This window comes from Balaenoptera physalus (assembly GCF_965194825.1).
Source record: "Balaenoptera physalus genome assembly, chromosome: X".
NCBI classification, from domain to species: domain Eukaryota; kingdom Metazoa; phylum Chordata; class Mammalia; order Artiodactyla; family Balaenopteridae; genus Balaenoptera; species Balaenoptera physalus.
The window spans coordinates 137,270,692-137,295,305 of record NC_138903.1 but is presented as its reverse complement, the minus strand read 5'-3'; the positions used below and the strand labels follow the sequence as shown (position 1 = coordinate 137,295,305).

The following is a 24,614-nucleotide window of genomic DNA, read 5'->3' as shown; positions in this document are numbered from 1 at the left end:
ACTTAAAAAGAGAATCCTAATGTCATTTCTTTATAATGTGTGTGTTCCTTATCTTATCCTAGTGTCTAAACTCTTATCCTTGGCTGGACCTCCAAATAATATTCCTTTACGTGCTGAGGGGTATCTAGAGAATGGGATAGGTTTAATAACTACCCTAACACTAACGCGTACCCTAACCCTAACCCCTACCCTAACCCTAACACGTACCCTAATCCTAACCCGTACCCTAAACCGAGCCCTAACCCTAACACTAACCCTAACCCTAACCCTAACCCATACCCTATGCCGTACCCGAAGCCCTCACCGAACCCGTACCCTAAGCCGTACCCTAAGCCTAACCCTAAGCCTAAACCTAACCCTAGGCTACCCTTGACTGCTTCTGCCTCCAATAGATTTCCTAAGCACTAGTGTTTTAAGGAACAGCTTAAAAAGAGAATCCTAATGTGATTTCTTTATAATGGGTGTGTTCCTTATCTTATCCTAGTGTCTAAACTCTTCTCCATGGCTGGACCTCCAAATAATATTCCTTTACGTGCTAAGGGGTATCTAGAGACTGGGATAGGTTTAATAACTACCCTAACACTAACGCGTACCCTAACCCTATCCCCTACCCTAACCCTAACACGTACCCTAATCGTAACCAATACCCTAAACCGAGCCCTAACCCTAACACTAACCCTAAACCTAACCCTAACCCATACCCTACGCCGTACCCGAAGCCCTCCCCGAACCCTTACCCTAAGCTGTACCCTAAGCCGTACTCTAAGCCTAAACCTAACCCTAGGCTACCCTTGACTGCTTCTGCCTCCAATATATTTCCTAAGCACTAGTGTTTTAAGGAACAACTTAAAAAGAGAATCCTAATGTGATTTCTTTATAATGGGTGTGTTCCTTATCTTATCCTAGTGTCTAAACTCTTCTCCATGGCTGCACCTCCAAATAATATTCCTTTACGTGCTAAGGGGTATCTAGAGAGTGGGATAGGTTTAATAACTACCCTAACACTAACGCGTACCCTAACCCTAACCCCTACCCTAACCCTAACACGTACCCTAATCCTAACCAATACCCTAAACCGAGCCCTAACCCTAACACTAACCCTAACCCTAACCCTAACCCATACCCTACGCCGTACCCGAAGCCCTCCCCGAACCCGTACCCTAAGCCGTACCCTAAGCCGTACGCTAAGCCTAACCCTAACCCTAGTCTACCCTTGACTGCTTCTGCCTCCAATAGATTTCCTAAGCACTAGTGTTTTAAGGAACAGCTTAAAAAGAGAATCCTAATGTGATTTCTTTATAATGGGTGTGTTCCTTATCTTATCCTAGTGTCTAAACTCTTCTCCATGGCTGGACCCCGAAATAATATTCCTTTACGTGCTAAGGTGTATCTAGAGAGTGGGATAGGTTTACTAACTACCCTAACCCTAACGCGTACCCTAACCCTAACCCCTACCCTAACCCTAACACGTACCCTAATCCTAACCCGTACCCTAAACCGAACCCTAACCCTAACACTAACCCTAACCCTTACCCTAAGCGATACCCTACGCCGTACCCGAATCCCTCACCGAACCCGTACCCTAAGCCGTACCCTAAGCCTAACCCTAAGCCTAACACTAACCCTAGGCTACACTTGACTGCTTCTGCCTCCAATAGATTTCCTAAGCACTAGTGTTTTAAGGAACAACTTAAAAAGAGAATCCTAATGTCATTTCTTTATAATGTGTGTGTTCCTTATCTTATCCTAGTGTCTAAACTCTTCTCCTTGGCTGGACCTCCAAATAATATTCCTTTACGTGCTGAGGGGTATCTAGAGAATGGGATAGGTTTAATAACTACCCTAACACTAACGCGTACCCTAACCCTAACCCCTACCCTAACCCTAACACGTACCCTAATCCTAACCCGTACCCTAAACCGAGCCCTAACCCTAACACTAACCCTAACCCTAACCCTAACCCATACCCTATGCCGTACCCGAAGCCCTCACCGAACCCGTACCCTAAGCCGTACCCTAAGCCTAACCCTAAGCCTAAACCTAACCCTAGGCTACCCTTGACTGCTTCTGCCTCCAATAGATTTCCTAAGCACTAGTGTTTTAAGGAACAGCTTAAAAAGAGAATCCTAATGTGATTTCTTTATAATGGGTGTGTTCCTTATCTTATCCTAGTGTCTAAACTCTTCTCCATGGCTGGACCTCCAAATAATATTCCTTTACGTGCTAAGGGGTATCTAGAGACTGGGATAGGTTTAATAACTACCCTAACACTAACGCGTACCCTAACCCTATCCCCTACCCTAACCCTAACACGTACCCTAATCCTAACCAATACCCTAAACCGAGCCCTAACCCTAACACTAACCCTAAACCTAACCCTAACCCATACCCTATGCCGTACCCGAAGCCCTCCCCGAACCCTTACCCTAAGCTGTACCCTAAGCCGTACTCTAAGCCTAAACCTAACCCTAGGCTACCCTTGACTGCTTCTGCCTCCAATATATTTCCTAAGCACTAGTGTTTTAAGGAACAACTTAAAAAGAGAATCCTAATGTGATTTCTTTATAATGGGTGTGTTCCTTATCTTATCCTAGTGTCTAAACTCTTCTCCATGGCTGCACCTCCAAATAATATTCCTTTACGTGCTAAGGGGTATCTAGAGAGTGGGATAGGTTTAATAACTACCCTAACACTAACGCGTACCCTAACCCTAACCCCTACCCTAACCCTAACACGTACCCTAATCCTAACCAATACCCTAAACCGAGCCCTAACCCTAACACTAACCCTAACCCTAACCCTAACCCATACCCTACGCCGTACCCGAAGCCCTCCCCGAACCCGTACCCTAAGCCGTACCCTAAGCCGTACGCTAAGCCTAACCCTAACCCTAGTCTACCCTTGACTGCTTCTGCCTCCAATAGATTTCCTAAGCACTAGTGTTTTAAGGAACAGCTTAAAAAGAGAATCCTAATGTGATTTCTTTATAATGGGTGTGTTCCTTATCTTATCCTAGTGTCTAAACTCTTCTCCATGGCTGGACCCCGAAATAATATTCCTTTACGTGCTAAGGTGTATCTAGAGAGTGGGATAGGTTTACTAACTACCCTAACCCTAACGCGTACCCTAACCCTAACCCCTACCCTAACCCTAACACGTACCCTAATCCTAACCCGTACCCTAAACCGAACCCTAACCCTAACACTAACCCTAACCCTAACCCTAAGCCATACCCTACGCCGTACCCGAATCCCTCCCCGAACCCGTACCCTAAGCCGTACCCTAAGCCTAACCCTAAACGTAGGCTACCCTTGAATGCTTCTGCCTCCAATAGATTTCCTAAGCAGTAGTGTTTTAAGGAACAGCTTAAAAAGAGAATCCTAATGTGATTTCTTTATAATGGGTGTGTTCCTTATCTTATCCTAGTGTCTAAATTCTTCTCCATGGCTGGACCTCCAAATAATATTCCTTTACGTGCTAAGGGGTATCTAGAGAGTGGGATAGGTTTAATAACTACCCTAACACTAACGCGTACCCTAACCCTAACCCCTACCCTAACCCTAACACCTACCCTAATCCTAACCAATACCCTAAACCGAGCCCTAACCCTAACACTAACCCTAACCCTAACCCTAACCCATACCCTACGCCGTACCCGAAGCCATCCCCGAACCCGTACCCTAAGCCGTACCCTAAGCCGTACCCTAAGCCTAACCCTAACCCTAGGCTACCCTTGACTGCTTCTGCCTCCAATAGATTTCCTAAGCACTAGTGTTTTAAGGAACAGCTTAAAAAGAGAATCCTAATGTGATTTCTTTACAATGGGTGTGTTCCTTATCTTATCCTAGTGTCTAAACTCTTCTCCATGGCTGGACCTCCAAATAATATTCCTTTACGTGCTAAGGGGTATCTAGAGACTGGGATAGGTTTAATAACTACCCTAACACTAACGCGTACCCTAACCCTAACCCCTACCCTAACCCTAACACGTACCCTAATCCTAACCAATACCCTAAACCGAGCCCTAACCCTAACACTAACCCTAACCGTAACCCTAACCCATACCCTACGCTGTACCCGAAGCCCTCCCCGAACCGGTACCCTAAGCCGTACCCTAAGCCGTACCCTAAGCCTAACCCTAACCCTAGGCTACCCTTGACTGCTTCTGTCTCCAATAGATTTTCTAAGCACTAGTGTTTTAAGGAACAGCTTAAAAAGAGAATCCTAATGTGATTTCTTTATAATGGGTGTGTTCCTTATCTTATGCTAGTGTCTAAACTCTTCTCCATGGCTGAACCTCCAAATAATATTCCTTTACGTGCTAAGGGGTATCTAGAGAGTGGGTTAGGTTTAATAACTACCCTAACACTAACGCGTACCCTAACCCTAAACCCTACCCTAACCCTAACACGTACCCTAATCCTAACCAATACCCTATACCGAGCCCTAACCCTAACCCTAACCCTAACCCTAACCCTAACCCTAACCCTAACCCTAACCCTAACCCTAACCCTAACCCTAACCCTAACCCTAACCCTAACCCTAACCCTAACCCTAACCCTAACCCTAACCCTAACCCTAACCCTAACCCGTACCCTAAGCCGTACCCTAAGCCTAACCCTAAGCCTAACCCTAACCCTAGGCTACACTTGACTGCTTCTGCCTCCAATAGATTTCCTAAGCACTAGTGTTTTAAGGAACAACTTAAAAAGAGAATCCTAATGTCATTTCTTTATAATGTGTGTGTTCCTTATCTTATCCTAGTGTCTAAACTCTTCTCCATGGCTGGACCCCGAAATAATATTCCTTTACGTGCTAAGGTGTATCTAGAGAGTGGGATAGGTTTACTAACTACCCTAACCCTAACGCGTACCCTAACCCTAACCCCTACCCTAACCCTAACACGTACCCTAATCCTAACCCGTACCCTAAACCGAACCCTAACCCTAACACTAACCCTAACCCTAACCCTAAGCCATACCCTACGCCGTACCCGAATCCCTCACCGAACCCGTACCCTAAGCCGTACCCTAAGCCTAACCCTAAGCCTAACACTAACCCTAGGCTACACTTGACTGCTTCTGCCTCCAATAGATTTCCTAAGCACTAGTGTTTTAAGGAACAACTTAAAAAGAGAATCCTAATGTCATTTCTTTATAATGTGTGTGTTCCTTATCTTATCCTAGTGTCTAAACTCTTATCCTTGGCTGGACCTCCAAATAATATTCCTTTACGTGCTGAGGGGTATCTAGAGAATGGGATAGGTTTAATAACTACCCTAACACTAACGCGTACCCTAACCCTAACCCCTACCCTAACCCTAACACGTACCCTAATCCTAACCCGTACCCTAAACCGAGCCCTAACCCTAACACTAACCCTAACCCTAACCCTAACCCATACCCTATGCCGTACCCGAAGCCCTCACCGAACCCGTACCCTAAGCCGTACCCTAAGCCTAACCCTAAGCCTAAACCTAACCCTAGGCTACCCTTGACTGCTTCTGCCTCCAATAGATTTCCTAAGCACTAGTGTTTTAAGGAACAGCTTAAAAAGAGAATCCTAATGTGATTTCTTTATAATGGGTGTGTTCCTTATCTTATCCTAGTGTCTAAACTCTTCTCCATGGCTGGACCTCCAAATAATATTCCTTTACGTGCTAAGGGGTATCTAGAGACTGGGATAGGTTTAATAACTACCCTAACACTAACGCGTACCCTAACCCTATCCCCTACCCTAACCCTAACACGTACCCTAATCGTAACCAATACCCTAAACCGAGCCCTAACCCTAACACTAACCCTAAACCTAACCCTAACCCATACCCTACGCCGTACCCGAAGCCCTCCCCGAACCCTTACCCTAAGCTGTACCCTAAGCCGTACTCTAAGCCTAAACCTAACCCTAGGCTACCCTTGACTGCTTCTGCCTCCAATATATTTCCTAAGCACTAGTGTTTTAAGGAACAACTTAAAAAGAGAATCCTAATGTGATTTCTTTATAATGGGTGTGTTCCTTATCTTATCCTAGTGTCTAAACTCTTCTCCATGGCTGCACCTCCAAATAATATTCCTTTACGTGCTAAGGGGTATCTAGAGAGTGGGATAGGTTTAATAACTACCCTAACACTAACGCGTACCCTAACCCTAACCCCTACCCTAACCCTAACACGTACCCTAATCCTAACCAATACCCTAAACCGAGCCCTAACCCTAACACTAACCCTAACCCTAACCCTAACCCATACCCTACGCCGTACCCGAAGCCCTCCCCGAACCCGTACCCTAAGCCGTACCCTAAGCCGTACGCTAAGCCTAACCCTAACCCTAGTCTACCCTTGACTGCTTCTGCCTCCAATAGATTTCCTAAGCACTAGTGTTTTAAGGAACAGCTTAAAAAGAGAATCCTAATGTGATTTCTTTATAATGGGTGTGTTCCTTATCTTATCCTAGTGTCTAAACTCTTCTCCATGGCTGGACCCCGAAATAATATTCCTTTACGTGCTAAGGTGTATCTAGAGAGTGGGATAGGTTTACTAACTACCCTAACCCTAACGCGTACCCTAACCCTAACCCCTACCCTAACCCTAACACGTACCCTAATCCTAACCCGTACCCTAAACCGAACCCTAACCCTAACACTAACCCTAACCCTAACCCTAAGCGATACCCTACGCCGTACCCGAATCCCTCAACGAACCCGTACCCTAAGCCGTACCCTAAGCCTAACCCTAAGCCTAACACTAACCCTAGGCTACACTTGACTGCTTCTGCCTCCAATAGATTTCCTAAGCACTAGTGTTTTAAGGAACAACTTAAAAAGAGAATCCTAATGTCATTTCTTTATAATGTGTGTGTTCCTTATCTTATCCTAGTGTCTAAACTCTTCTCCTTGGCTGGACCTCCAAATAATATTCCTTTACGTGCTGAGGGGTATCTAGAGAATGGGATAGGTTTAATAACTACCCTAACACTAACGCGTACCCTAACCCTAACCCCTACCCTAACCCTAACACGTACCCTAATCCTAACCCGTACCCTAAACCGAGCCCTAACCCTAACACTAACCCTAACCCTAACCCTAACCCATACCCTATGCCGTACCCGAAGCCCTCACCGAACCCGTACCCTAAGCCGTACCCTAAGCCTAACCCTAAGCCTAAACCTAACCCTAGGCTACCCTTGACTGCTTCTGCCTCCAATAGATTTCCTAAGCACTAGTGTTTTAAGGAACAGCTTAAAAAGAGAATCCTAATGTGATTTCTTTATAATGGGTGTGTTCCTTATCTTATCCTAGTGTCTAAACTCTTCTCCATGGCTGGACCTCCAAATAATATTCCTTTACGTGCTAAGGGGTATCTAGAGACTGGGATAGGTTTAATAACTACCCTAACACTAACGCGTACCCTAACCCTATCCCCTACCCTAACCCTAACACGTACCCTAATCCTAACCAATACCCTAAACCGAGCCCTAACCCTAACACTAACCCTAAACCTAACCCTAACCCATACCCTATGCCGTACCCGAAGCCCTCCCCGAACCCTTACCCTAAGCTGTACCCTAAGCCGTACTCTAAGCCTAAACCTAACCCTAGGCTACCCTTGACTGCTTCTGCCTCCAATATATTTCCTAAGCACTAGTGTTTTAAGGAACAACTTAAAAAGAGAATCCTAATGTGATTTCTTTATAATGGGTGTGTTCCTTATCTTATCCTAGTGTCTAAACTCTTCTCCATGGCTGCACCTCCAAATAATATTCCTTTACGTGCTAAGGGGTATCTAGAGAGTGGGATAGGTTTAATAACTACCCTAACACTAACGCGTACCCTAACCCTAACCCCTACCCTAACCCTAACACGTACCCTAATCCTAACCAATACCCTAAACCGAGCCCTAACCCTAACACTAACCCTAACCCTAACCCTAACCCATACCCTACGCCGTACCCGAAGCCCTCCCCGAACCCGTACCCTAAGCCGTACCCTAAGCCGTACGCTAAGCCTAACCCTAACCCTAGTCTACCCTTGACTGCTTCTGCCTCCAATAGATTTCCTAAGCACTAGTGTTTTAAGGAACAGCTTAAAAAGAGAATCCTAATGTGATTTCTTTATAATGGGTGTGTTCCTTATCTTATCCTAGTGTCTAAACTCTTCTCCATGGCTGGACCCCGAAATAATATTCCTTTACGTGCTAAGGTGTATCTAGAGAGTGGGATAGGTTTACTAACTACCCTAACCCTAACGCGTACCCTAACCCTAACCCCTACCCTAACCCTAACACGTACCCTAATCCTAACCCGTACCCTAAACCGAACCCTAACCCTAACACTAACCCTAACCCTAACCCTAAGCCATACCCTACGCCGTACCCGAATCCCTCCCCGAACCCGTACCCTAAGCCGTACCCTAAGCCTAACCCTAAACGTAGGCTACCCTTGAATGCTTCTGCCTCCAATAGATTTCCTAAGCAGTAGTGTTTTAAGGAACAGCTTAAAAAGAGAATCCTAATGTGATTTCTTTATAATGGGTGTGTTCCTTATCTTATCCTAGTGTCTAAATTCTTCTCCATGGCTGGACCTCCAAATAATATTCCTTTACGTGCTAAGGGGTATCTAGAGAGTGGGATAGGTTTAATAACTACCCTAACACTAACGCGTACCCTAACCCTAACCCCTACCCTAACCCTAACACCTACCCTAATCCTAACCAATACCCTAAACCGAGCCCTAACCCTAACACTAACCCTAACCCTAACCCTAACCCATACCCTACGCCGTACCCGAAGCCATCCCCGAACCCGTACCCTAAGCCGTACCCTAAGCCGTACCCTAAGCCTAACCCTAACCCTAGGCTACCCTTGACTGCTTCTGCCTCCAATAGATTTCCTAAGCACTAGTGTTTTAAGGAACAGCTTAAAAAGAGAATCCTAATGTGATTTCTTTACAATGGGTGTGTTCCTTATCTTATCCTAGTGTCTAAACTCTTCTCCATGGCTGGACCTCCAAATAATATTCCTTTACGTGCTAAGGGGTATCTAGAGACTGGGATAGGTTTAATAACTACCCTAACACTAACGCGTACCCTAACCCTAACCCCTACCCTAACCCTAACACGTACCCTAATCCTAACCAATACCCTAAACCGAGCCCTAACCCTAACACTAACCCTAACCGTAACCCTAACCCATACCCTACGCTGTACCCGAAGCCCTCCCCGAACCGGTACCCTAAGCCGTACCCTAAGCCGTACCCTAAGCCTAAGCCTAACCCTAGGCTACCCTTGACTGCTTCTGCCTCCAATAGATTTCCTAAGCACTAGTGTTTTAAGGAACAGCTTAAAAAGAGAATCCTAATGTGATTTCTTTATAATGGGTGTGTTCCTTATCTTATCCTAGTGTCTAAACTCTTCTCGATGGCTGGACCCCCAAATAATATTCCTTTACGTGCTAAGGTGTATCTAGAGAGTGGGATAGGTTTAATAACTACCCTAACCCTAACGCGTACCCTAACCCTAACCCCTACCCTAACCCTAACATGTACCCTAATCCTAACCCGTACCCTAAACCGAGCCCTAACCCTAACACTAACCCTAACCCTAACCCTAACCCATACCCTACGCCGTATCCGAAACCCTCCCCGAACCCGTACCCTAAGCCGTACCCTAAGCCGTACCCTAAGCCTAACCCTAACCCTAGGCTACCCTTGACTGCTTCTGCCTCCAATAGATTTCCTAAGCACTAGTGTTTTAAGGAACAGCTTAAAAAGAGAATCCTAATGTGATTTCTTTATAATGGGTGTGTTCCTTATCTTATCCTATTGTCTAAACTCTTCTCCATGGCTGGACCCCCAAATAATATTCCTTTACGTGCTAAGGGGTATCTAGAGAGTGGGATAGGTTTAATAACTACCCTAACCCTAACGCGTACCCTAACCTTAACCCCTACCCTAACCCTAACACGTACCCTAATCCTAACCCGTACCCTAAACCGAGCCCTGACCCTAACACTAACCCTAACCCTAACCCTAACCCATACCCTACGCCGTATCCGAAGCCCTCCCCGAACCCGTACCCTAAGCCGTACCCTAAGCCGTACCCTAAGCCTAACCCTAACCCTAGGCTACCCTTGACTGCTTCTGCCTCCAATAGATTTCCTAAGCACTAGTGTTTTAAGGAACAGCTTAAAAAGAGAATCCTAATGTGATTTCTTTATAATGGGTGTGTTCCTTATCTTATCCTAGTGTCTAAACTCTTCTCCATGGCTGGACCGCCTAATAATATTCCTTGACGTGCTAAGGTGTATCTAGAGAGTGGGATAGGTTTAATAACTACCCTAACCCTAACGCGTACCCTAACCCTAACCCCTACCCTAACCCTAACACGTACCCTAAACCTAACCCGTACCCTAAACCGAACCCTAACCCTAACACTAACCCTAACCCTAACCCTAAGCCATACCCTACGCCGTACCCGAATCCCTCACCGAACCCGTACCCTAAGCCGTACCCTAAGCCTAACCCTAAGCCTAACCCTAACCCTAGGCTACCCTTGACTGCTTCTGCCTCCAATAGATTTCCTAAGCACTAGTGTTTTAAGGAACAACTTAAAAAGAGAATCCTAATGTCATTTCTTTATAATGTGTGTGTTCCTTATCTTATCCTAGTGTCTAAACTCTTCTCCATGGCTGGACCTCCAAATAATATTCCTTTACGTGCTGAGGGGTATCTAGAGAGTGGGATAGGTTTAATAACTACCCTAACACTAACGCGTACCCTAACCCTAACCCCTACCCTAACACTAACTCGTACCTTAATCCTAAACAATACCCTAAACCGAGCACTAACCCTAACCCTAACCCTAAGCCATACCCTACGCCGTACCCGAATCCCTCACCGAACCCGTACCCTAAGCCGTACCCTAAGCCTAACCCTAAGCCTAACCCTAACCCTAGGCTACCCTTGACTGCTTCTGCCTCCAATAGATTTCCTAAGCACTAGTGTTTTAAGGAACAACTTAAAAAGAGAATCCTAATGTCATTTCTTTATAATGTGTGTGTTCCTTATCTTATCCTAGTGTCTAAACTCTTCTCCATGGCTGGACCTCCAAATAATATTCCTTTACGTGCTGAGGGGTATCTAGAGAGTGGGATAGGTTTAATAACTACCCTAACACTAACGCGTACCCTAACCCTAACCCCTACCCTAACACTAACTCGTACCCTAATCCTAAACAATACCCTAAACCGAGCCCTAACCCTAACACTAACCCTAACCCTAACTCTAACCCATACCCTACGCCGTACCCGAAGCCCTCCCCGAACCCGTACCCTAAGCCGTACCCTAAGCCGTACCCTAAGCCTAATCCTAACCCTAGGCTACCCTTGACTGCTTCTGCCTCCAATAGATTTCCTAAACACTAGTGTTTTAAGGAACAGCTTAAAAAGAGAATCCTAATGTGATTTCTTTATAATGGGTGTGTTCCTTATCTTATCCTAGTGTGTAAACTCTTCTCCATGGCTGGACCTCCAAATAATATTCCTTTACGTGCTACGGGGTATCTAGAGAGTGGGTTAGGTTTAATAACTACCCTAACACTAATGCGTACCCTAACCCTAACCCCTACCCTATCGCTAACACGTACCCTAATCCTAACCAATACCCTAAACCGAGCCCTAACCCTAACACTAACCCTAACCCTAACCCTAACCCATACCCTACGCCGTACCAGAAGCCCTCCCCGAACCCGAACCCTAAGCCGTACCCTAAGCCTAACCCTAAGCCTAACCCTAACCCTAGGCTACCCTTGGATGCTTCTGCCTCCAATAGATTTCCTAAGCACTAGTGTTTTAAGGAACAGCTTAAAAAGAGAAACCTAATGTGATTTCTTTATAATGGGTGTGTTCCTTATCTTATCCTAGTGTCTAAACTCTTCTCCATGGCTGGACCTCCAAATAATATTCCTTTACGTGCTAAGGGGTATCTAGAGACTGGGATAGGTTTAATAACTACCCTAACACTAATGCGTACCCTAACCCTATCCCCTACCCTAACCCTAACACGTACCCTAATCCTAACCAATACCCTAAACCGAGCCCTAACCCTAACACTAACCCTAACCCTAACCCTAACCCATACCCTACGCCGTACCCGAAGCCCTCCCCGAACCCTTACCCTAAGCTGTACCCTAAGCCGTACTCTAAGCCTAAACCTAACCCTAGGCTACCCTTGACTGCTTCTGCCTCCAATATATTTCCTAAGCACTAGTGTTTTAAGGAACAACTTAAAAAGAGAATCCTAATGTGATTTCTTTATAATGGGTGTGTTCCTTATCTTATGCTAGTGTCTAAACTCTTCTCCATCTCTGCACCTCCAAATAATATTCCTTTACGTGCTAAGGGGTATCTAGAGAGTGGGATAGGTTTAATAACTACCCTAACACTAACGCGTACCCTAACCCTAACCCCTACCCTAACCCTAACACGTACCCTAATCCTAACCAATACCCTAAACCGAGCCCTAACCCTAACACTAACCCTAACCCTAACCCTAACCCATACCCTACGCCGTACCCGAAGCCCTCCCCGAACCCGTACCCTAAGCCGTACCCTAAGCCGTACGCTAAGCCTAACCCTAACCCTAGGCTACCCTTGACTGCTTCTGCCTCCAATAGATTTCCTAAGCACTAGTGTTTTAAGGAACAGCTTAAAAAGAGAATCCTAATGTGATTTCTTTATAATGGGTGTGTTCCTTATCTTATCCTAGTGTCTAAACTCTTCTCCATGGCTGGACCCCGAAATAATATTCCTTTACGTGCTAAGGTGTATCTAGAGAGTGGGATAGGTTTACTAACTACCCTAACCCTAACGCGTACCCTAACCCTAACCCCTACCCTAACCCTAACACGTACCCTAATCCTAACCCGTACCCTAAACCGAACCCTAACCCTAACACTAACCCTAACCCTAACCCTAAGCCATACCCTACGCCGTACCCGAATCCCTCACCGAACCCGTACCCTAAGCCGTACCCTAAGCCTAACCCTAAGCCTAACCCTAACCCTAGGCTACACTTGACTGCTTCTGCCTCCAATAGATTTCCTAAGCACTAGTGTTTTAAGGAACAACTTAAGAAGAGAATCCTAATGTCATTTCTTTATAATGTGTGTGTTCCTTATCTTATCCTAGTGTCTAAACTCTTCTCCATGGCTGGACCTCCAAATAATATTCCTTTACGTGCTGAGGGGTATCTAGAGAATGGGATAGGTTTAATAACTACCCTAACACTAACGCGTACCCTAACCCTAACCCCTAACCTAACCCTAACACGTACCCTAATCCTAACCCGTACCCTAAACCGAGCCCTAACCCTAACACTAACCCTAACCCTAACCCTAACCCATACCCTACGCCGTACCTGAAGCCCTCACCGAACCCGTACCCTAAGCCGTACCCTAAGCCTAACCCTAAGCCTAAACCTAACCCTAGGCTACCCTTGACTGCTTCTGCCTCCAATAGGTTTCCTAAGCACTAGTGTTTTAAGGAACAGCTTAAAAAGAGAATCCTAATGTGATTTCTTTATAATGGGTGTGTTCCTTATCTTATCCTAGTGTCTAAACTCTTCTCCATGGCTGGACCTCCAAATAATATTCCTTTACGTGCTAAGGGGTATCTAGAGACTGGGATAGGTTTAATAACTACCCTAACACTAACGCGTACCCTAACCCTATCCCCTACCCTAACCCTAACACGTACCCTAATCCTAACCAATACCCTAAACCGAGCCCTAACCCTAACACTAACCCTAAACCTAACCCTAACCCATACCCTACGCCGTACCCGAAGCCCTCCCCGAACCCTTACCCTAAGCTGTACCCTAAGCCGTACTCTAAGCCTAAACCTAACCCTAGGCTACCCTTGACTGCTTCTGCCTCCAATATATTTCCTAAGCACTAGTGTTTTAAGGAACAACTTAAAAAGAGAATCCTAATGTGATTTCTTTATAATGGGTGTGTTCCTTATCTTATCCTAGTGTCTAAACTCTTCTCCATGGCTGCACCTCCAAATAATATTCCTTTACGTGCTAAGGGGTATCTAGAGAGTGGGATAGGTTTAATAACTACCCTAACACTAACGCGTACCCTAACCCTAACCCCTACCCTAACCCTAACACGTACCCTAATCCTAACCAATACCCTAAACCGAGCCCTAACCCTAACACTAACCCTAACCCTAACCCTAACCCATACCCTACGCCGTACCCGAAGCCCTCCCCGAACCCGTACCCTAAGCCGTACCCTAAGCCGTACGCTAAGCCTAACCCTAACCCTAGGCTACCCTTGACTGCTTCTGCCTCCAATAGATTTCCTAAGCACTAGTGTTTTAAGGAACAGCTTAAAAAGAGAATCCTAATGTGATTTCTTTATAATGGGTGTGTTCCTTATCTTATCCTAGTGTCTAAACTCTTCTCCATGGCTGGACCCCGAAATAATATTCCTTTACGTGCTAAGGTGTATCTAGAGAGTGGGATAGGTTTACTAACTACCCTAACCCTAACGCGTACCCTAACCCTAACCCCTACCCTAACCCTAACACGTACCCTAATCCTAACCCGTACCCTAAACCGAACCCTAACCCTAACACTAACCCTAACCCTAACCCTAAGCCATACCCTACGCCGTACCCGAATCCCTCACCGAACCCGTACCCTAAGCCGTACCCTAAGCCTAACCCTAAGCCTAACCCTAACCCTAGGCTACCCTTGACTGCTTCTGCCTCCAATAGATTTCCTAAGCACTAGTGTTTTAAGGAACAACTTAAAAAGAGAATCCTAATGTCATTTCTTTATAATGTGTGTGTTCCTTATCTTATCCTAGTGTCTAAACTCTTCTCCATGGCTGGACCTCCAAATTATATTCCTTTACGTGCTGAGGGGTATCTAGAGAGTGGGATAGGTTTAATAACTACCCTAACACTAACGCGTACCCTAACCCTAACCCCTACCCTAACACTAACTCGTACACTAATCCTAAACAATACCCTAAACCGAGCCCTAAACCTAACACTAACCCTAACCCTAACCCTAACCCATACCCTACGCCGTACCCGAAGCCCTCCCCGAACCCGTACCCTAAGCCGTACCCTAAGCCGTACCCTAAGCCTAACCCTAACCCTAGGGTACCCTTGACTGCTTCTGCCTCCAATAGATTTCCTAAGCACTAGTGTTTTAAGGAACAGCTTAAAATGAGAATCCTAATGTGATTTCTTTATAATGGGTGTGTTCATTATCTTATCCTAGTGTGTAAACTCTTCTCCATGGCTGGACCTCCAAATAATATTCCTTTACGTGCTAAGGGGTATCTAGAGAGTGGGTTAGGTTTAATAACTACCCTAACACTAATGCGTACCCTAACCCTAACCCCTACCCTATCGCTAACACGTACCCTAATCCTAACCAATACCCTAAACCGAGCCCTAACCCTAACACTAACCCTAACCCTAACCCTAACCCATACCCTACGCCGTACCAGAAGCCCTCCCCGAACCCGTACCCTAAGCCGTACCCTAAGCCTAACCCTAAGCCTAACCCTAACCCTAGGCTACCCTTGGATGCTTCTGCCTCCAATAGATTTCCTAAGCACTAGTGTTTTAAGGAACAGCTTAAAAAGAGAATCCTAATGTGATTTCTTTATAATGGGTGTGTTCCTTATCTTATCCTAGTGTCTAAACTCTTCTCCATGGCTGGACCTCCAAATAATATTCCTTTATGTGCTAAGGGGTATCTAGAGAGTGGGATAGGTTTAATAACTACCCTAACACTAACGCGTACCCTAACCCTAACCCCTACCCTAACCATAACACGTACCTTAATCCTAACCAATACCCTAAACCGAGCCCTAACCCTAACACTAACTCTAACCCTAACCCTAACCCATACCCTACGCCGTACCCGAAGCCATCCCCAAACCCGTACCCTAAGCCGTACCCTAAGCCGTACCCTAAGCCGTACCCTAACCCTAGGCTACCCTTGACTGCTTCTGCCTCCAATAGATTTCCTAAGCACTAGTGTTTTAAGGAACAGCTTAAAAAGAGAATCCTAATGTGATTTCTTTATAATGGGTGTGTTCCTTATCTTATCCTAGTGTCTAAACTCTTCTCCATGGCTGGACCTCCAAATAATATTCCTTTACGTGCTAAGGGGTATCTAGAGACTGGGATAGGTTTAATAACTACCCTAACACTAACGCGTACCCTAACCCTAACCCCTACCCTAACCCTAACACGTACCCTAATCCTAAACAATACCCTAAACCGAGCCCTAACCCTAACACTAACCCTAACCCTAACCCTAACCCATACCCTACGCCGTACCCGAAGCCCTCCCCGAACTGGTACCCTAAGCCGTACCCTAAGCCGTACCCTAAGCCTAACCCTAACCCTAGGCTACCCTTGACTGCTTCTGCCTCCAGTAGATTTTCTAAGCACTAGTGTTTTAAGGAACAGCTTAAAAAGAGAATCCTAATGTGATTTCTTTATAATGGGTGTGTTCCTTATCTTGTCCTAGTGTCTAAACTCTTCTCCATGGCTGGACCTCCAAATAATATTCCTTTACGTGCTAAGGGGTATCTAGAGAGTGGGTTAGGTTTAATAACTACCCTAACACTAACACGTACCCTAACCCTAAACCCTACCCTAACCCTAACACGTACCCTAATCCTAACCAATACCCTATACCGAGCCCTAACCCTAACACTAACCCTAACCCTAACCCTAACCCATACCCTACGCCGTACCAGAAGCCCTCCACGAACCCGTACCCTAAGCCGTACCCTAAGCCTAACCCTAAGCCTAACCCTAACCCTAGGCTACCCTTGACTGCTTCTGCCTCCAATAGATTTCCTAAGCACTAGTGTTTTAAGGAACATCTTAAAAAGAGAATCCTAATGTGATTTCTTTATAATGGGTGTGTTCCTTATCTTATCCTAGTGTCTAAACTCTTCTCCATGGCTGGACCTCCAAATAATATTGCTTTACGTGCTAAGGGGTATCTAGAGAGTGGGTTAGGTTTAATAACTACCCTAACACTAACGCGTACCCTAACCCTAAACCCTACCCTATCGCTAACACGTACCCTAATCCTAACCCGTACCCTAAACCGAGCCCTAACCCTAACACTAACCCTAACCCTAACCCTAACCCATACCCTACGCCGTACCCGAAGCCCTCCCCGAACCCGTACCCTAAGCCGTACCCTAAGCCGTACCCTAAGCCTAAGCCTAACCCTAGGCTACCCTTGACTGCTTCTGCCTCCAATAGATTTCCTAAGCACTAGTGTTTTAAGGAACAGCTTAAAAAGAGAATCCTAATGTGATTTCTTTATAATGGGTGTGTTCCTTATCTTATCCTAGTGTCTAAACTCTTCTCCATCTCTGCACCTCCAAATAATATTCCTTTACGTGCTAAGGGGTATCTAGAGAGTGGGATAGGTTTAATAACTACCCTAACACTAACACGTACCCTAACCCTAACCCCTACCCTAACCCTAACACGTACCCTAATCCTAACCAATACCCTAAACCGAGCCCTAACCCTAACACTAACCCTAACCCTAACCCTAACCCATACCCTACGCCGTACCCGAAGCCCTCCCCGAACCCGTACCCTAAGCCGTACCCTAAGCCGTACGCTAAGCCTAACCCTAACCCTAGGCTACCCTTGACTGCTTCTGCCTCCAGTAGATTTCCTAAGCACTAGTGTTTTAAGGAACAGCTTAAAAAGAGAATCCTAATGTGATTTCTTTATAATGGGTGTGTTCCTTATCTTATCCTAGTGTCTAAACTCTTCTCCATGGCTGGACCCCGAAATAATATTCCTTTACGTGCTAAGGTGTATCTAGAGAGTGGGATAGGTTTACTAACTACCCTAACCCTAACGCGTACCCTAACCCTAACCCCTACCCTAACCCTAACACGTACCCTAATCCTAACCCGTACCCTAAACCGAACCCTAACCCTAACACTAACCCTAACCCTAACCCTAAGCCATACCCTACGCCGTACCCGAATCCCTCACCGAACCCGTACCCTAAGCCGTACCCTAAGCCTAACCCTAAGCCTAACCCTAACCCTAGGCTACACTTGACTGCTTCTGCCTCCAATAGATTTCCTAAGCACTAGTGTTTTAAGGAACAACTTAAAAAGAGAATCCTAATGTCATTTCTTTATAATGTGTGTGTTCCTTATCTTATCCTAGTGTCTAAACTCTTCTCCATGGCTGGACCTCCAAATAATATTCCTTTACGTGCTGAGGGGTATCTAGAGAATGGGATAGGTTTAATAACTACCCTAACACTAACGCGTACCCTAACCCTAACCCCTACCCTAACCCTAACACGTACCCTAATCCTAACCCGTACCCTAAACCGAGCCCTAACCCTAACACTAACCCTAACCCTAACCCTAACCCATACCCTACGCCGTACCTGAAGCCCTCACCGAACCCGTACCCTAAGCCGTACCCTAAGCCTAACCCTAAGCCTAAACCTAACCCTAGGCTACCCTTGACTGCTTCTGCCTCCAATAGATTTCCTAAGCACTAGTGTTTTAAGGAACAGCTTAAAAAGAGAATCCTAATGTGATTTCTTTATAATGGGTGTGTTCCTTATCTTATCCTAGTGTCTAAACTCTTCTCCATGGCTGGACCTCCAAATAATATTCCTTTACGTGCTAAGGGGTATCTAGAGACTGGGATAGGTTTAATAACTACCCTAACACTAACGCGTACCCTAACCCTATCCCCTACCCTAACCCTAACACGTACCCTAATCCTAACCAATACCCTAAACCGAGCCCTAACCCTAACACTAACCCAAACCTAACCCTAACCCATACCCTACGCCGTACCCGAAGCCCTCCCCGAACCCTTACCCTAAGCTGTACCCTAAGCCGTACTCTAAGCCTAAACCTAACCCTAGGCTACCCTTGACTGCTTCTGCCTCCAATATATTTCCTAAGCACTAGTGTTTTAAGGAACAACTTAAAAAGAGAATCCTAATGTGATTTCTTTATAATGGGTGTGTTCCTTATCTTATCCTAGTGTCTAAACTCTTCTCCATGGCTGCACCTCCAAATAATATTCCTTTACGTGCTAAGGGGTATCTAGAGAGTGGGATAGGTTTAATAACTACCCTAACACTAACGCGTACCCTAACCCTAACCCCTACCCTAACCCTAACACGTACCCTAATCCTAACCAATACCCTAAACCGAGCCCTAACCCTAACACTAACCCTAACCCTAACCCTAACCCATACCCTACGCCGTACCCGAAGCCCTCCCCGAACCCGTACCCTAAGCCGTACCCTAAGCCGTACGCTAAGCCTAACCCTAACCCTAGGCTACCCTTGACTGCTTCTGCCTCCAATAGATTTCCTAAGCACTAGTGTTTTAAGGAACAGCTTAAAAAGAGAATCCTAATGTGATTTCTTTATAATGGGTGTGTTCCTTATCTTATCCTAGTGTCTAAACTCTTCTCCATGGCTGGACCCCGAAATAATATTCCTTTACGTGCTAAGGTGTATCTAGAGATTGGGATAGGTTTACTAACTACCCTAACCCTAACGCGTACCCTAACCCTAACCCCTACCCTAACCCTAACACGTACCCTAAACCTAACCCGTACCCTAAACCGAACCCTAACCCTAACACTAACCCTAACCCTAACCCTAAGCCATACCCTACGCCGTACCCGAATCCCTCACCGAACCCGTACCCTAAGCCGTACCCTAAGCCTAACCCTAAGCCTAACCCTAACCCTAGGCTACCCTTGACTGCTTCTGCCTCCAATAGATTTCCTAAGCACTAGTGTTTTAAGGAACAACTTAAAAAGAGAATCCTAATGTCATTTCTTTATAATGTGTGTGTTCCTTATCTTATCCTAGTGTCTAAACTCTTCTCCATGGCTGGACCTCCAAATTATATTCCTTTACGTGCTGAGGGGTATCTAGAGAGTGGGATAGGTTTAATAACTACCCTAACACTAACGCGTACCCTAACCCTAACCCCTACCCTAACACTAACTCGTACACTAATCCTAAACAATACCCTAAACCGAGCCCTAACCCTAACACTAACCCTAACCCTAACCCTAACCCATACCCTACGCCGTACCCGAAGCCCTCCCCGAACCCGTACCCTAAACCGTACCCTAAGCCGTACCCTAAGCCTAACCCTAACCCTAGGGTACCCTTGACTGCTTCTGCCTCCAATAGATTTCCTAAGCACTAGTGTTTTAAGGAACAGCTTAAAATGAGAATCCTAATGTGATTTCTTTATAATGGGTGTGTTCATTATCTTATCCTAGTGTGTAAACTCTTCTCCATGGCTGGACCTCCAAATAATATTCCTTTACGTGCTAAGGGGTATCTAGAGAGTGGGTTAGGTTTAATAACTACCCTAACACTAATGCGTACCCTAACCCTAACCCCTACCCTATCGCTAACACGTACCCTAATCCTAACCAATACCCTAAACCGAGCCCTAACCCTAACACTAACCCTAACCCTAACCCTAACCCATACCCTACGCCGTACCAGAAGCCCTCCCCGAACCCGTACCCTAAGCCGTACCCTAAGCCTAACCCTAAGCCTAACCCTAACCCTAGGCTACCCTTGGATGCTTCTGCCTCCAATAGATTTCCTAAGCACTAGTGTTTTAAGGAACAGCTTAAAAAGAGAATCCTAATGTGATTTCTTTATAATGGGTGTGTTCCTTATCTTATCCTAGTGTCTAAACTCTTCTCCATGGCTGAACCACCAAATAATATTCCTTGACGTGCTAAGGTGTATCTAGAGAGTGGGATAGGTTTAATAACTACCCTAACCCTAATGCGTACCCTAACCCTAACCCCTACCCTAACCCTAACACGTACCCTAATCCTAACCAATACCCTAAACCGAGCCCTAACCCTAACACTAACCCTAACCCTAACCCTAACCCATACCCTACGCCGTACCCGAAGCCCTCCCCGAACCCGTACCCTAAGCCGTACCCTAAGCCGTACGCTAAGCCTAACCCTAACCCTAGGCTACCCTTGACTGCTTCTGCCTCCAATAGATTTCCTAAGCACTAGTGTTTTAAGGAACAGCTTAAAAAGAGAATCCTAATGTGATTTCTTTATAATGGGTGTGTTCCTTATCTTATCCTAGTGTCTAAACTCTTCTCCATGGCTGGACCCCGAAATAATATTCCTTTACGTGCTAAGGTGTATCTAGAGATTGGGATAGGTTTACTAACTACCCTAACCCTAACGCGTACCCTAACCCTAACCCCTACCCTAACCCTAACACGTACCCTAAACCTAACCCGTACCCTAAACCGAACCCTAACCCTAACACTAACCCTAACCCTAACCCTAAGCCATACCCTACGCCGTACCCGAATCCCTCACCGAACCCGTACCCTAAGCCGTACCCTAAGCCTAACCCTAAGCCTAACCCTAACCCTAGGCTACCCTTGACTGCTTCTGCCTCCAATAGATTTCCTAAGCACTAGTGTTTTAAGGAACAACTTAAAAAGAGAATCCTAATGTCATTTCTTTATAATGTGTGTGTTCCTTATCTTATCCTAGTGTCTAAACTCTTCTCCATGGCTGGACCTCCAAATTATATTCCTTTACGTGCTGAGGGGTATCTAGAGAGTGGGATAGGTTTAATAACTACCCTAACACTAACGCGTACCCTAACCCTAACCCCTACCCTAACACTAACTCGTACACTAATCCTAAACAATACCCTAAACCGAGCCCTAACCCTAACACTAACCCTAACCCTAACCCTAACCCATACCCTACGCCGTACCCGAAGCCCTCCCCGAACCCGTACCCTAAACCGTACCCTAAGCCGTACCCTAAGCCTAACCCTAACCCTAGGGTACCCTTGACTGCTTCTGCCTCCAATAGATTTCCTAAGCACTAGTGTTTTAAGGAACAGCTTAAAATGAGAATCCTAATGTGATTTCTTTATAATGGGTGTGTTCATTATCTTATCCTAGTGTGTAAACTCTTCTCCATGGCTGGACCTCCAAATAATATTCCTTTACGTGCTAAGGGGTATCTAGAGAGTGGGTTAGGTTTAATAACTACCCTAACACTAATGCGTACCCTAACCCTAACCCCTACCCTATCGCTAACACGTACCCTAATCCTAACCAATACCCTAAACCGAGCCCTAACCCTAACACTAACCCTAACCCTAACCCTAACCCATACCCTACGCCGTACCAGAAGCCCTCCCCGAACCCGTACCCTAAGCCGTACCCTAAGCCTAACCCTAAGCCTAACCCTAACCCTAGGCTACCCTTGGATGCTTCTGCCTCCAATAGATTTCCTAAGCACTAGTGTTTTAAGGAACAGCTTAAAAAGAGAATCCTAATGTGATTTCTTTATAATGGGTGTGTTCCTTATCTTATCCTAGTGTCTAAACTCTTCTCCATGGCTGAACCACCAAATAATATTCCTTGACGTGCTAAGGTGTATCTAGAGAGTGGGATAGGTTTAATAACTACCCTAACCCTAACACGTACACTAACCCTAACCACTACCCTAACCCTAACACGTACCCTAATCCTAACCCGTACCCTAAACCGAGCCCTAACACTAACACTAACCCTAACCCTAACCCTAACACATACCCTACGCCCTACCCGAAGCCCTCTCTGAACCCGTAACCTACGCCGTACCCTAACCCTAACCCTAAGCCTAACCCTAACCCTAGGCTACCCTTGCCTGCTTCTGCATCCAGTAGAATTCCTAAGCACTAGTGTTTTCAGGAACAGCTTAAAAAGAGAATCCTTATGTGATTTCTTTATAAAGTGTGTGTTCCTTATCTTATTCTAGTGTCTAAACTCTTCTCCATGGCTGGACCCCCAAATAATATACTTTATGTGCTAAGGGGTATCTAGAGAGTGGGATAGGTTTAATAACTACCCTAACCCTAACGCGTACCCTAACCCTAAACCCTACCCTAACCCTAACACGTACCCTAATCCTAAACAATACCCTAAACCGAGCCCTAACCCTCACACTAACCCTAACCCTAACCCATACCCTACGCCGTACCTGAAGCCCTCCCCGAACCCATACCCTAAGCCGTACCCTAAGCCTAACCCTAACCCTAGGCTACCCTTGACTGCTTCTGCCTCCAATAGATTTCCTAAGCACTAGTGTTTTAAGGAACAACTTAAAAAGAGAATCCTAATGTGATTTTTTATAATGGGTGTGTTCCTTATCTTATCCTAGTGTCTAAACTCTTCTCCATGGCTGGACCCCCAAATAATATTCCTTTACGTGCTAAGGTGTATCTAGAGAGTTGGATAGTTTTAATAACTACCCTAACTCTAACGCCTACCCTAACCCTAACCCCTACCCTGACCCTAACTCGTACCCTAAACCTTGACCTAACCCTAACACTAACCCTAAACCTAAGCCGAACACATACCCGACGCCGTAACTGAACCCCTCCCCGAACACGTACCCTAAGCCTTACCATAACCCTAACCCTAAGCCTAACCTTAACCCTAACCCTAACCCTATCCCTAACCCTAACCCTAACCCTAACCCTAACCCTAACCCATACCCTACGCCATACCCGAAGCCCTCCCTGAACCCGTACCCTAAGCCGTACTCTAACCCTAACCCTAAGCCTAACCCTAACCCTAGGCTACCCTTGACTGCTTCTGCCTCCAATAGATTTCCTAAGCACTAGTGTTTTAAGGAACAGCTTAAAAAGAGAATCCTAATGTGATTTCTTTATAATGGGTGTGTTCCTTATCTTATCCTAGTGTCTAAACTCTTCTCCATGGCTGGACCCGCAAATAATATTCTTTACGTGCTAAGGGGTATCTAGAGAATGGGATAGGTTTAATAACTACCCTAACCCTAACACGTACCCTAACCCTAACCCCTATCCTAACACTAACACGTACCCTAATCCTAAACCGTACCCTAAACCGAGCCCTAACCCTAACACTAACCCTAACCCTAACCCTAACCCATAACCTACGCCGTACACGAAGCCCTCCCCGAACCCGTACCCTAAGCAGTACGCTAAGCCTAAACCTAAGCCTAACACTAACCCTAGGGTACCCTTGACTGCTTCTGCCTCCAATAGATTTCCTAAGCACTAGTGTTTTAAGGAACAGCTTAAAAAGAGAATCCTTATGTGATTTCTTTATAAAGGGTGTGTTCCTTATCTTATCCTAGTGTCTAAACTCTTCTCCATGACTGGACCCCCAAATAATATTCCTTTATGTGCTAATGTGTATCTAGAGAGTATGATAGATTTAATAACTACCCTAACCCTAACACGTACCCTAACCCTAACCCCTACCCTAACCCTAACGCGTACCCTAACCCTAACCCCTACCCTAACATCTAACACGTACCCTAATCCTAACCCGTACGCTAAACCGAGGCCTATCCCTAACACTAACCCTAATCCTAACCCTAACCCATACCCTACGCCGTACCCGAACCCCTCCCCGAACCCGTACCCTAAGCCGTACCCTAACCCTAACCCTAACCCTAGGCTACCCTTGACTGCTTCGGCCTCCAATAGAATTCCTAA

The 24,614-nt window shown here is 45.7% G+C and overlaps 1 long non-coding RNA gene across 1 annotated transcript in view; it reads right to left on the bottom strand.

Moving 5' to 3' along the window:
- The window catches only part of LOC309652428, a 68,927-nt gene extending 44,518 nt beyond the window's left edge, over window positions 1-24,409 (bottom strand). The window contains exon 1 of the long non-coding RNA XR_014258702.1: window positions 24,366-24,409. This is a non-coding gene — a long non-coding RNA (uncharacterized lncRNA). The remainder of the gene's footprint in view (window positions 1-24,365) is intronic.
- Window positions 24,410-24,614: the final 205 nt, after the last annotated feature.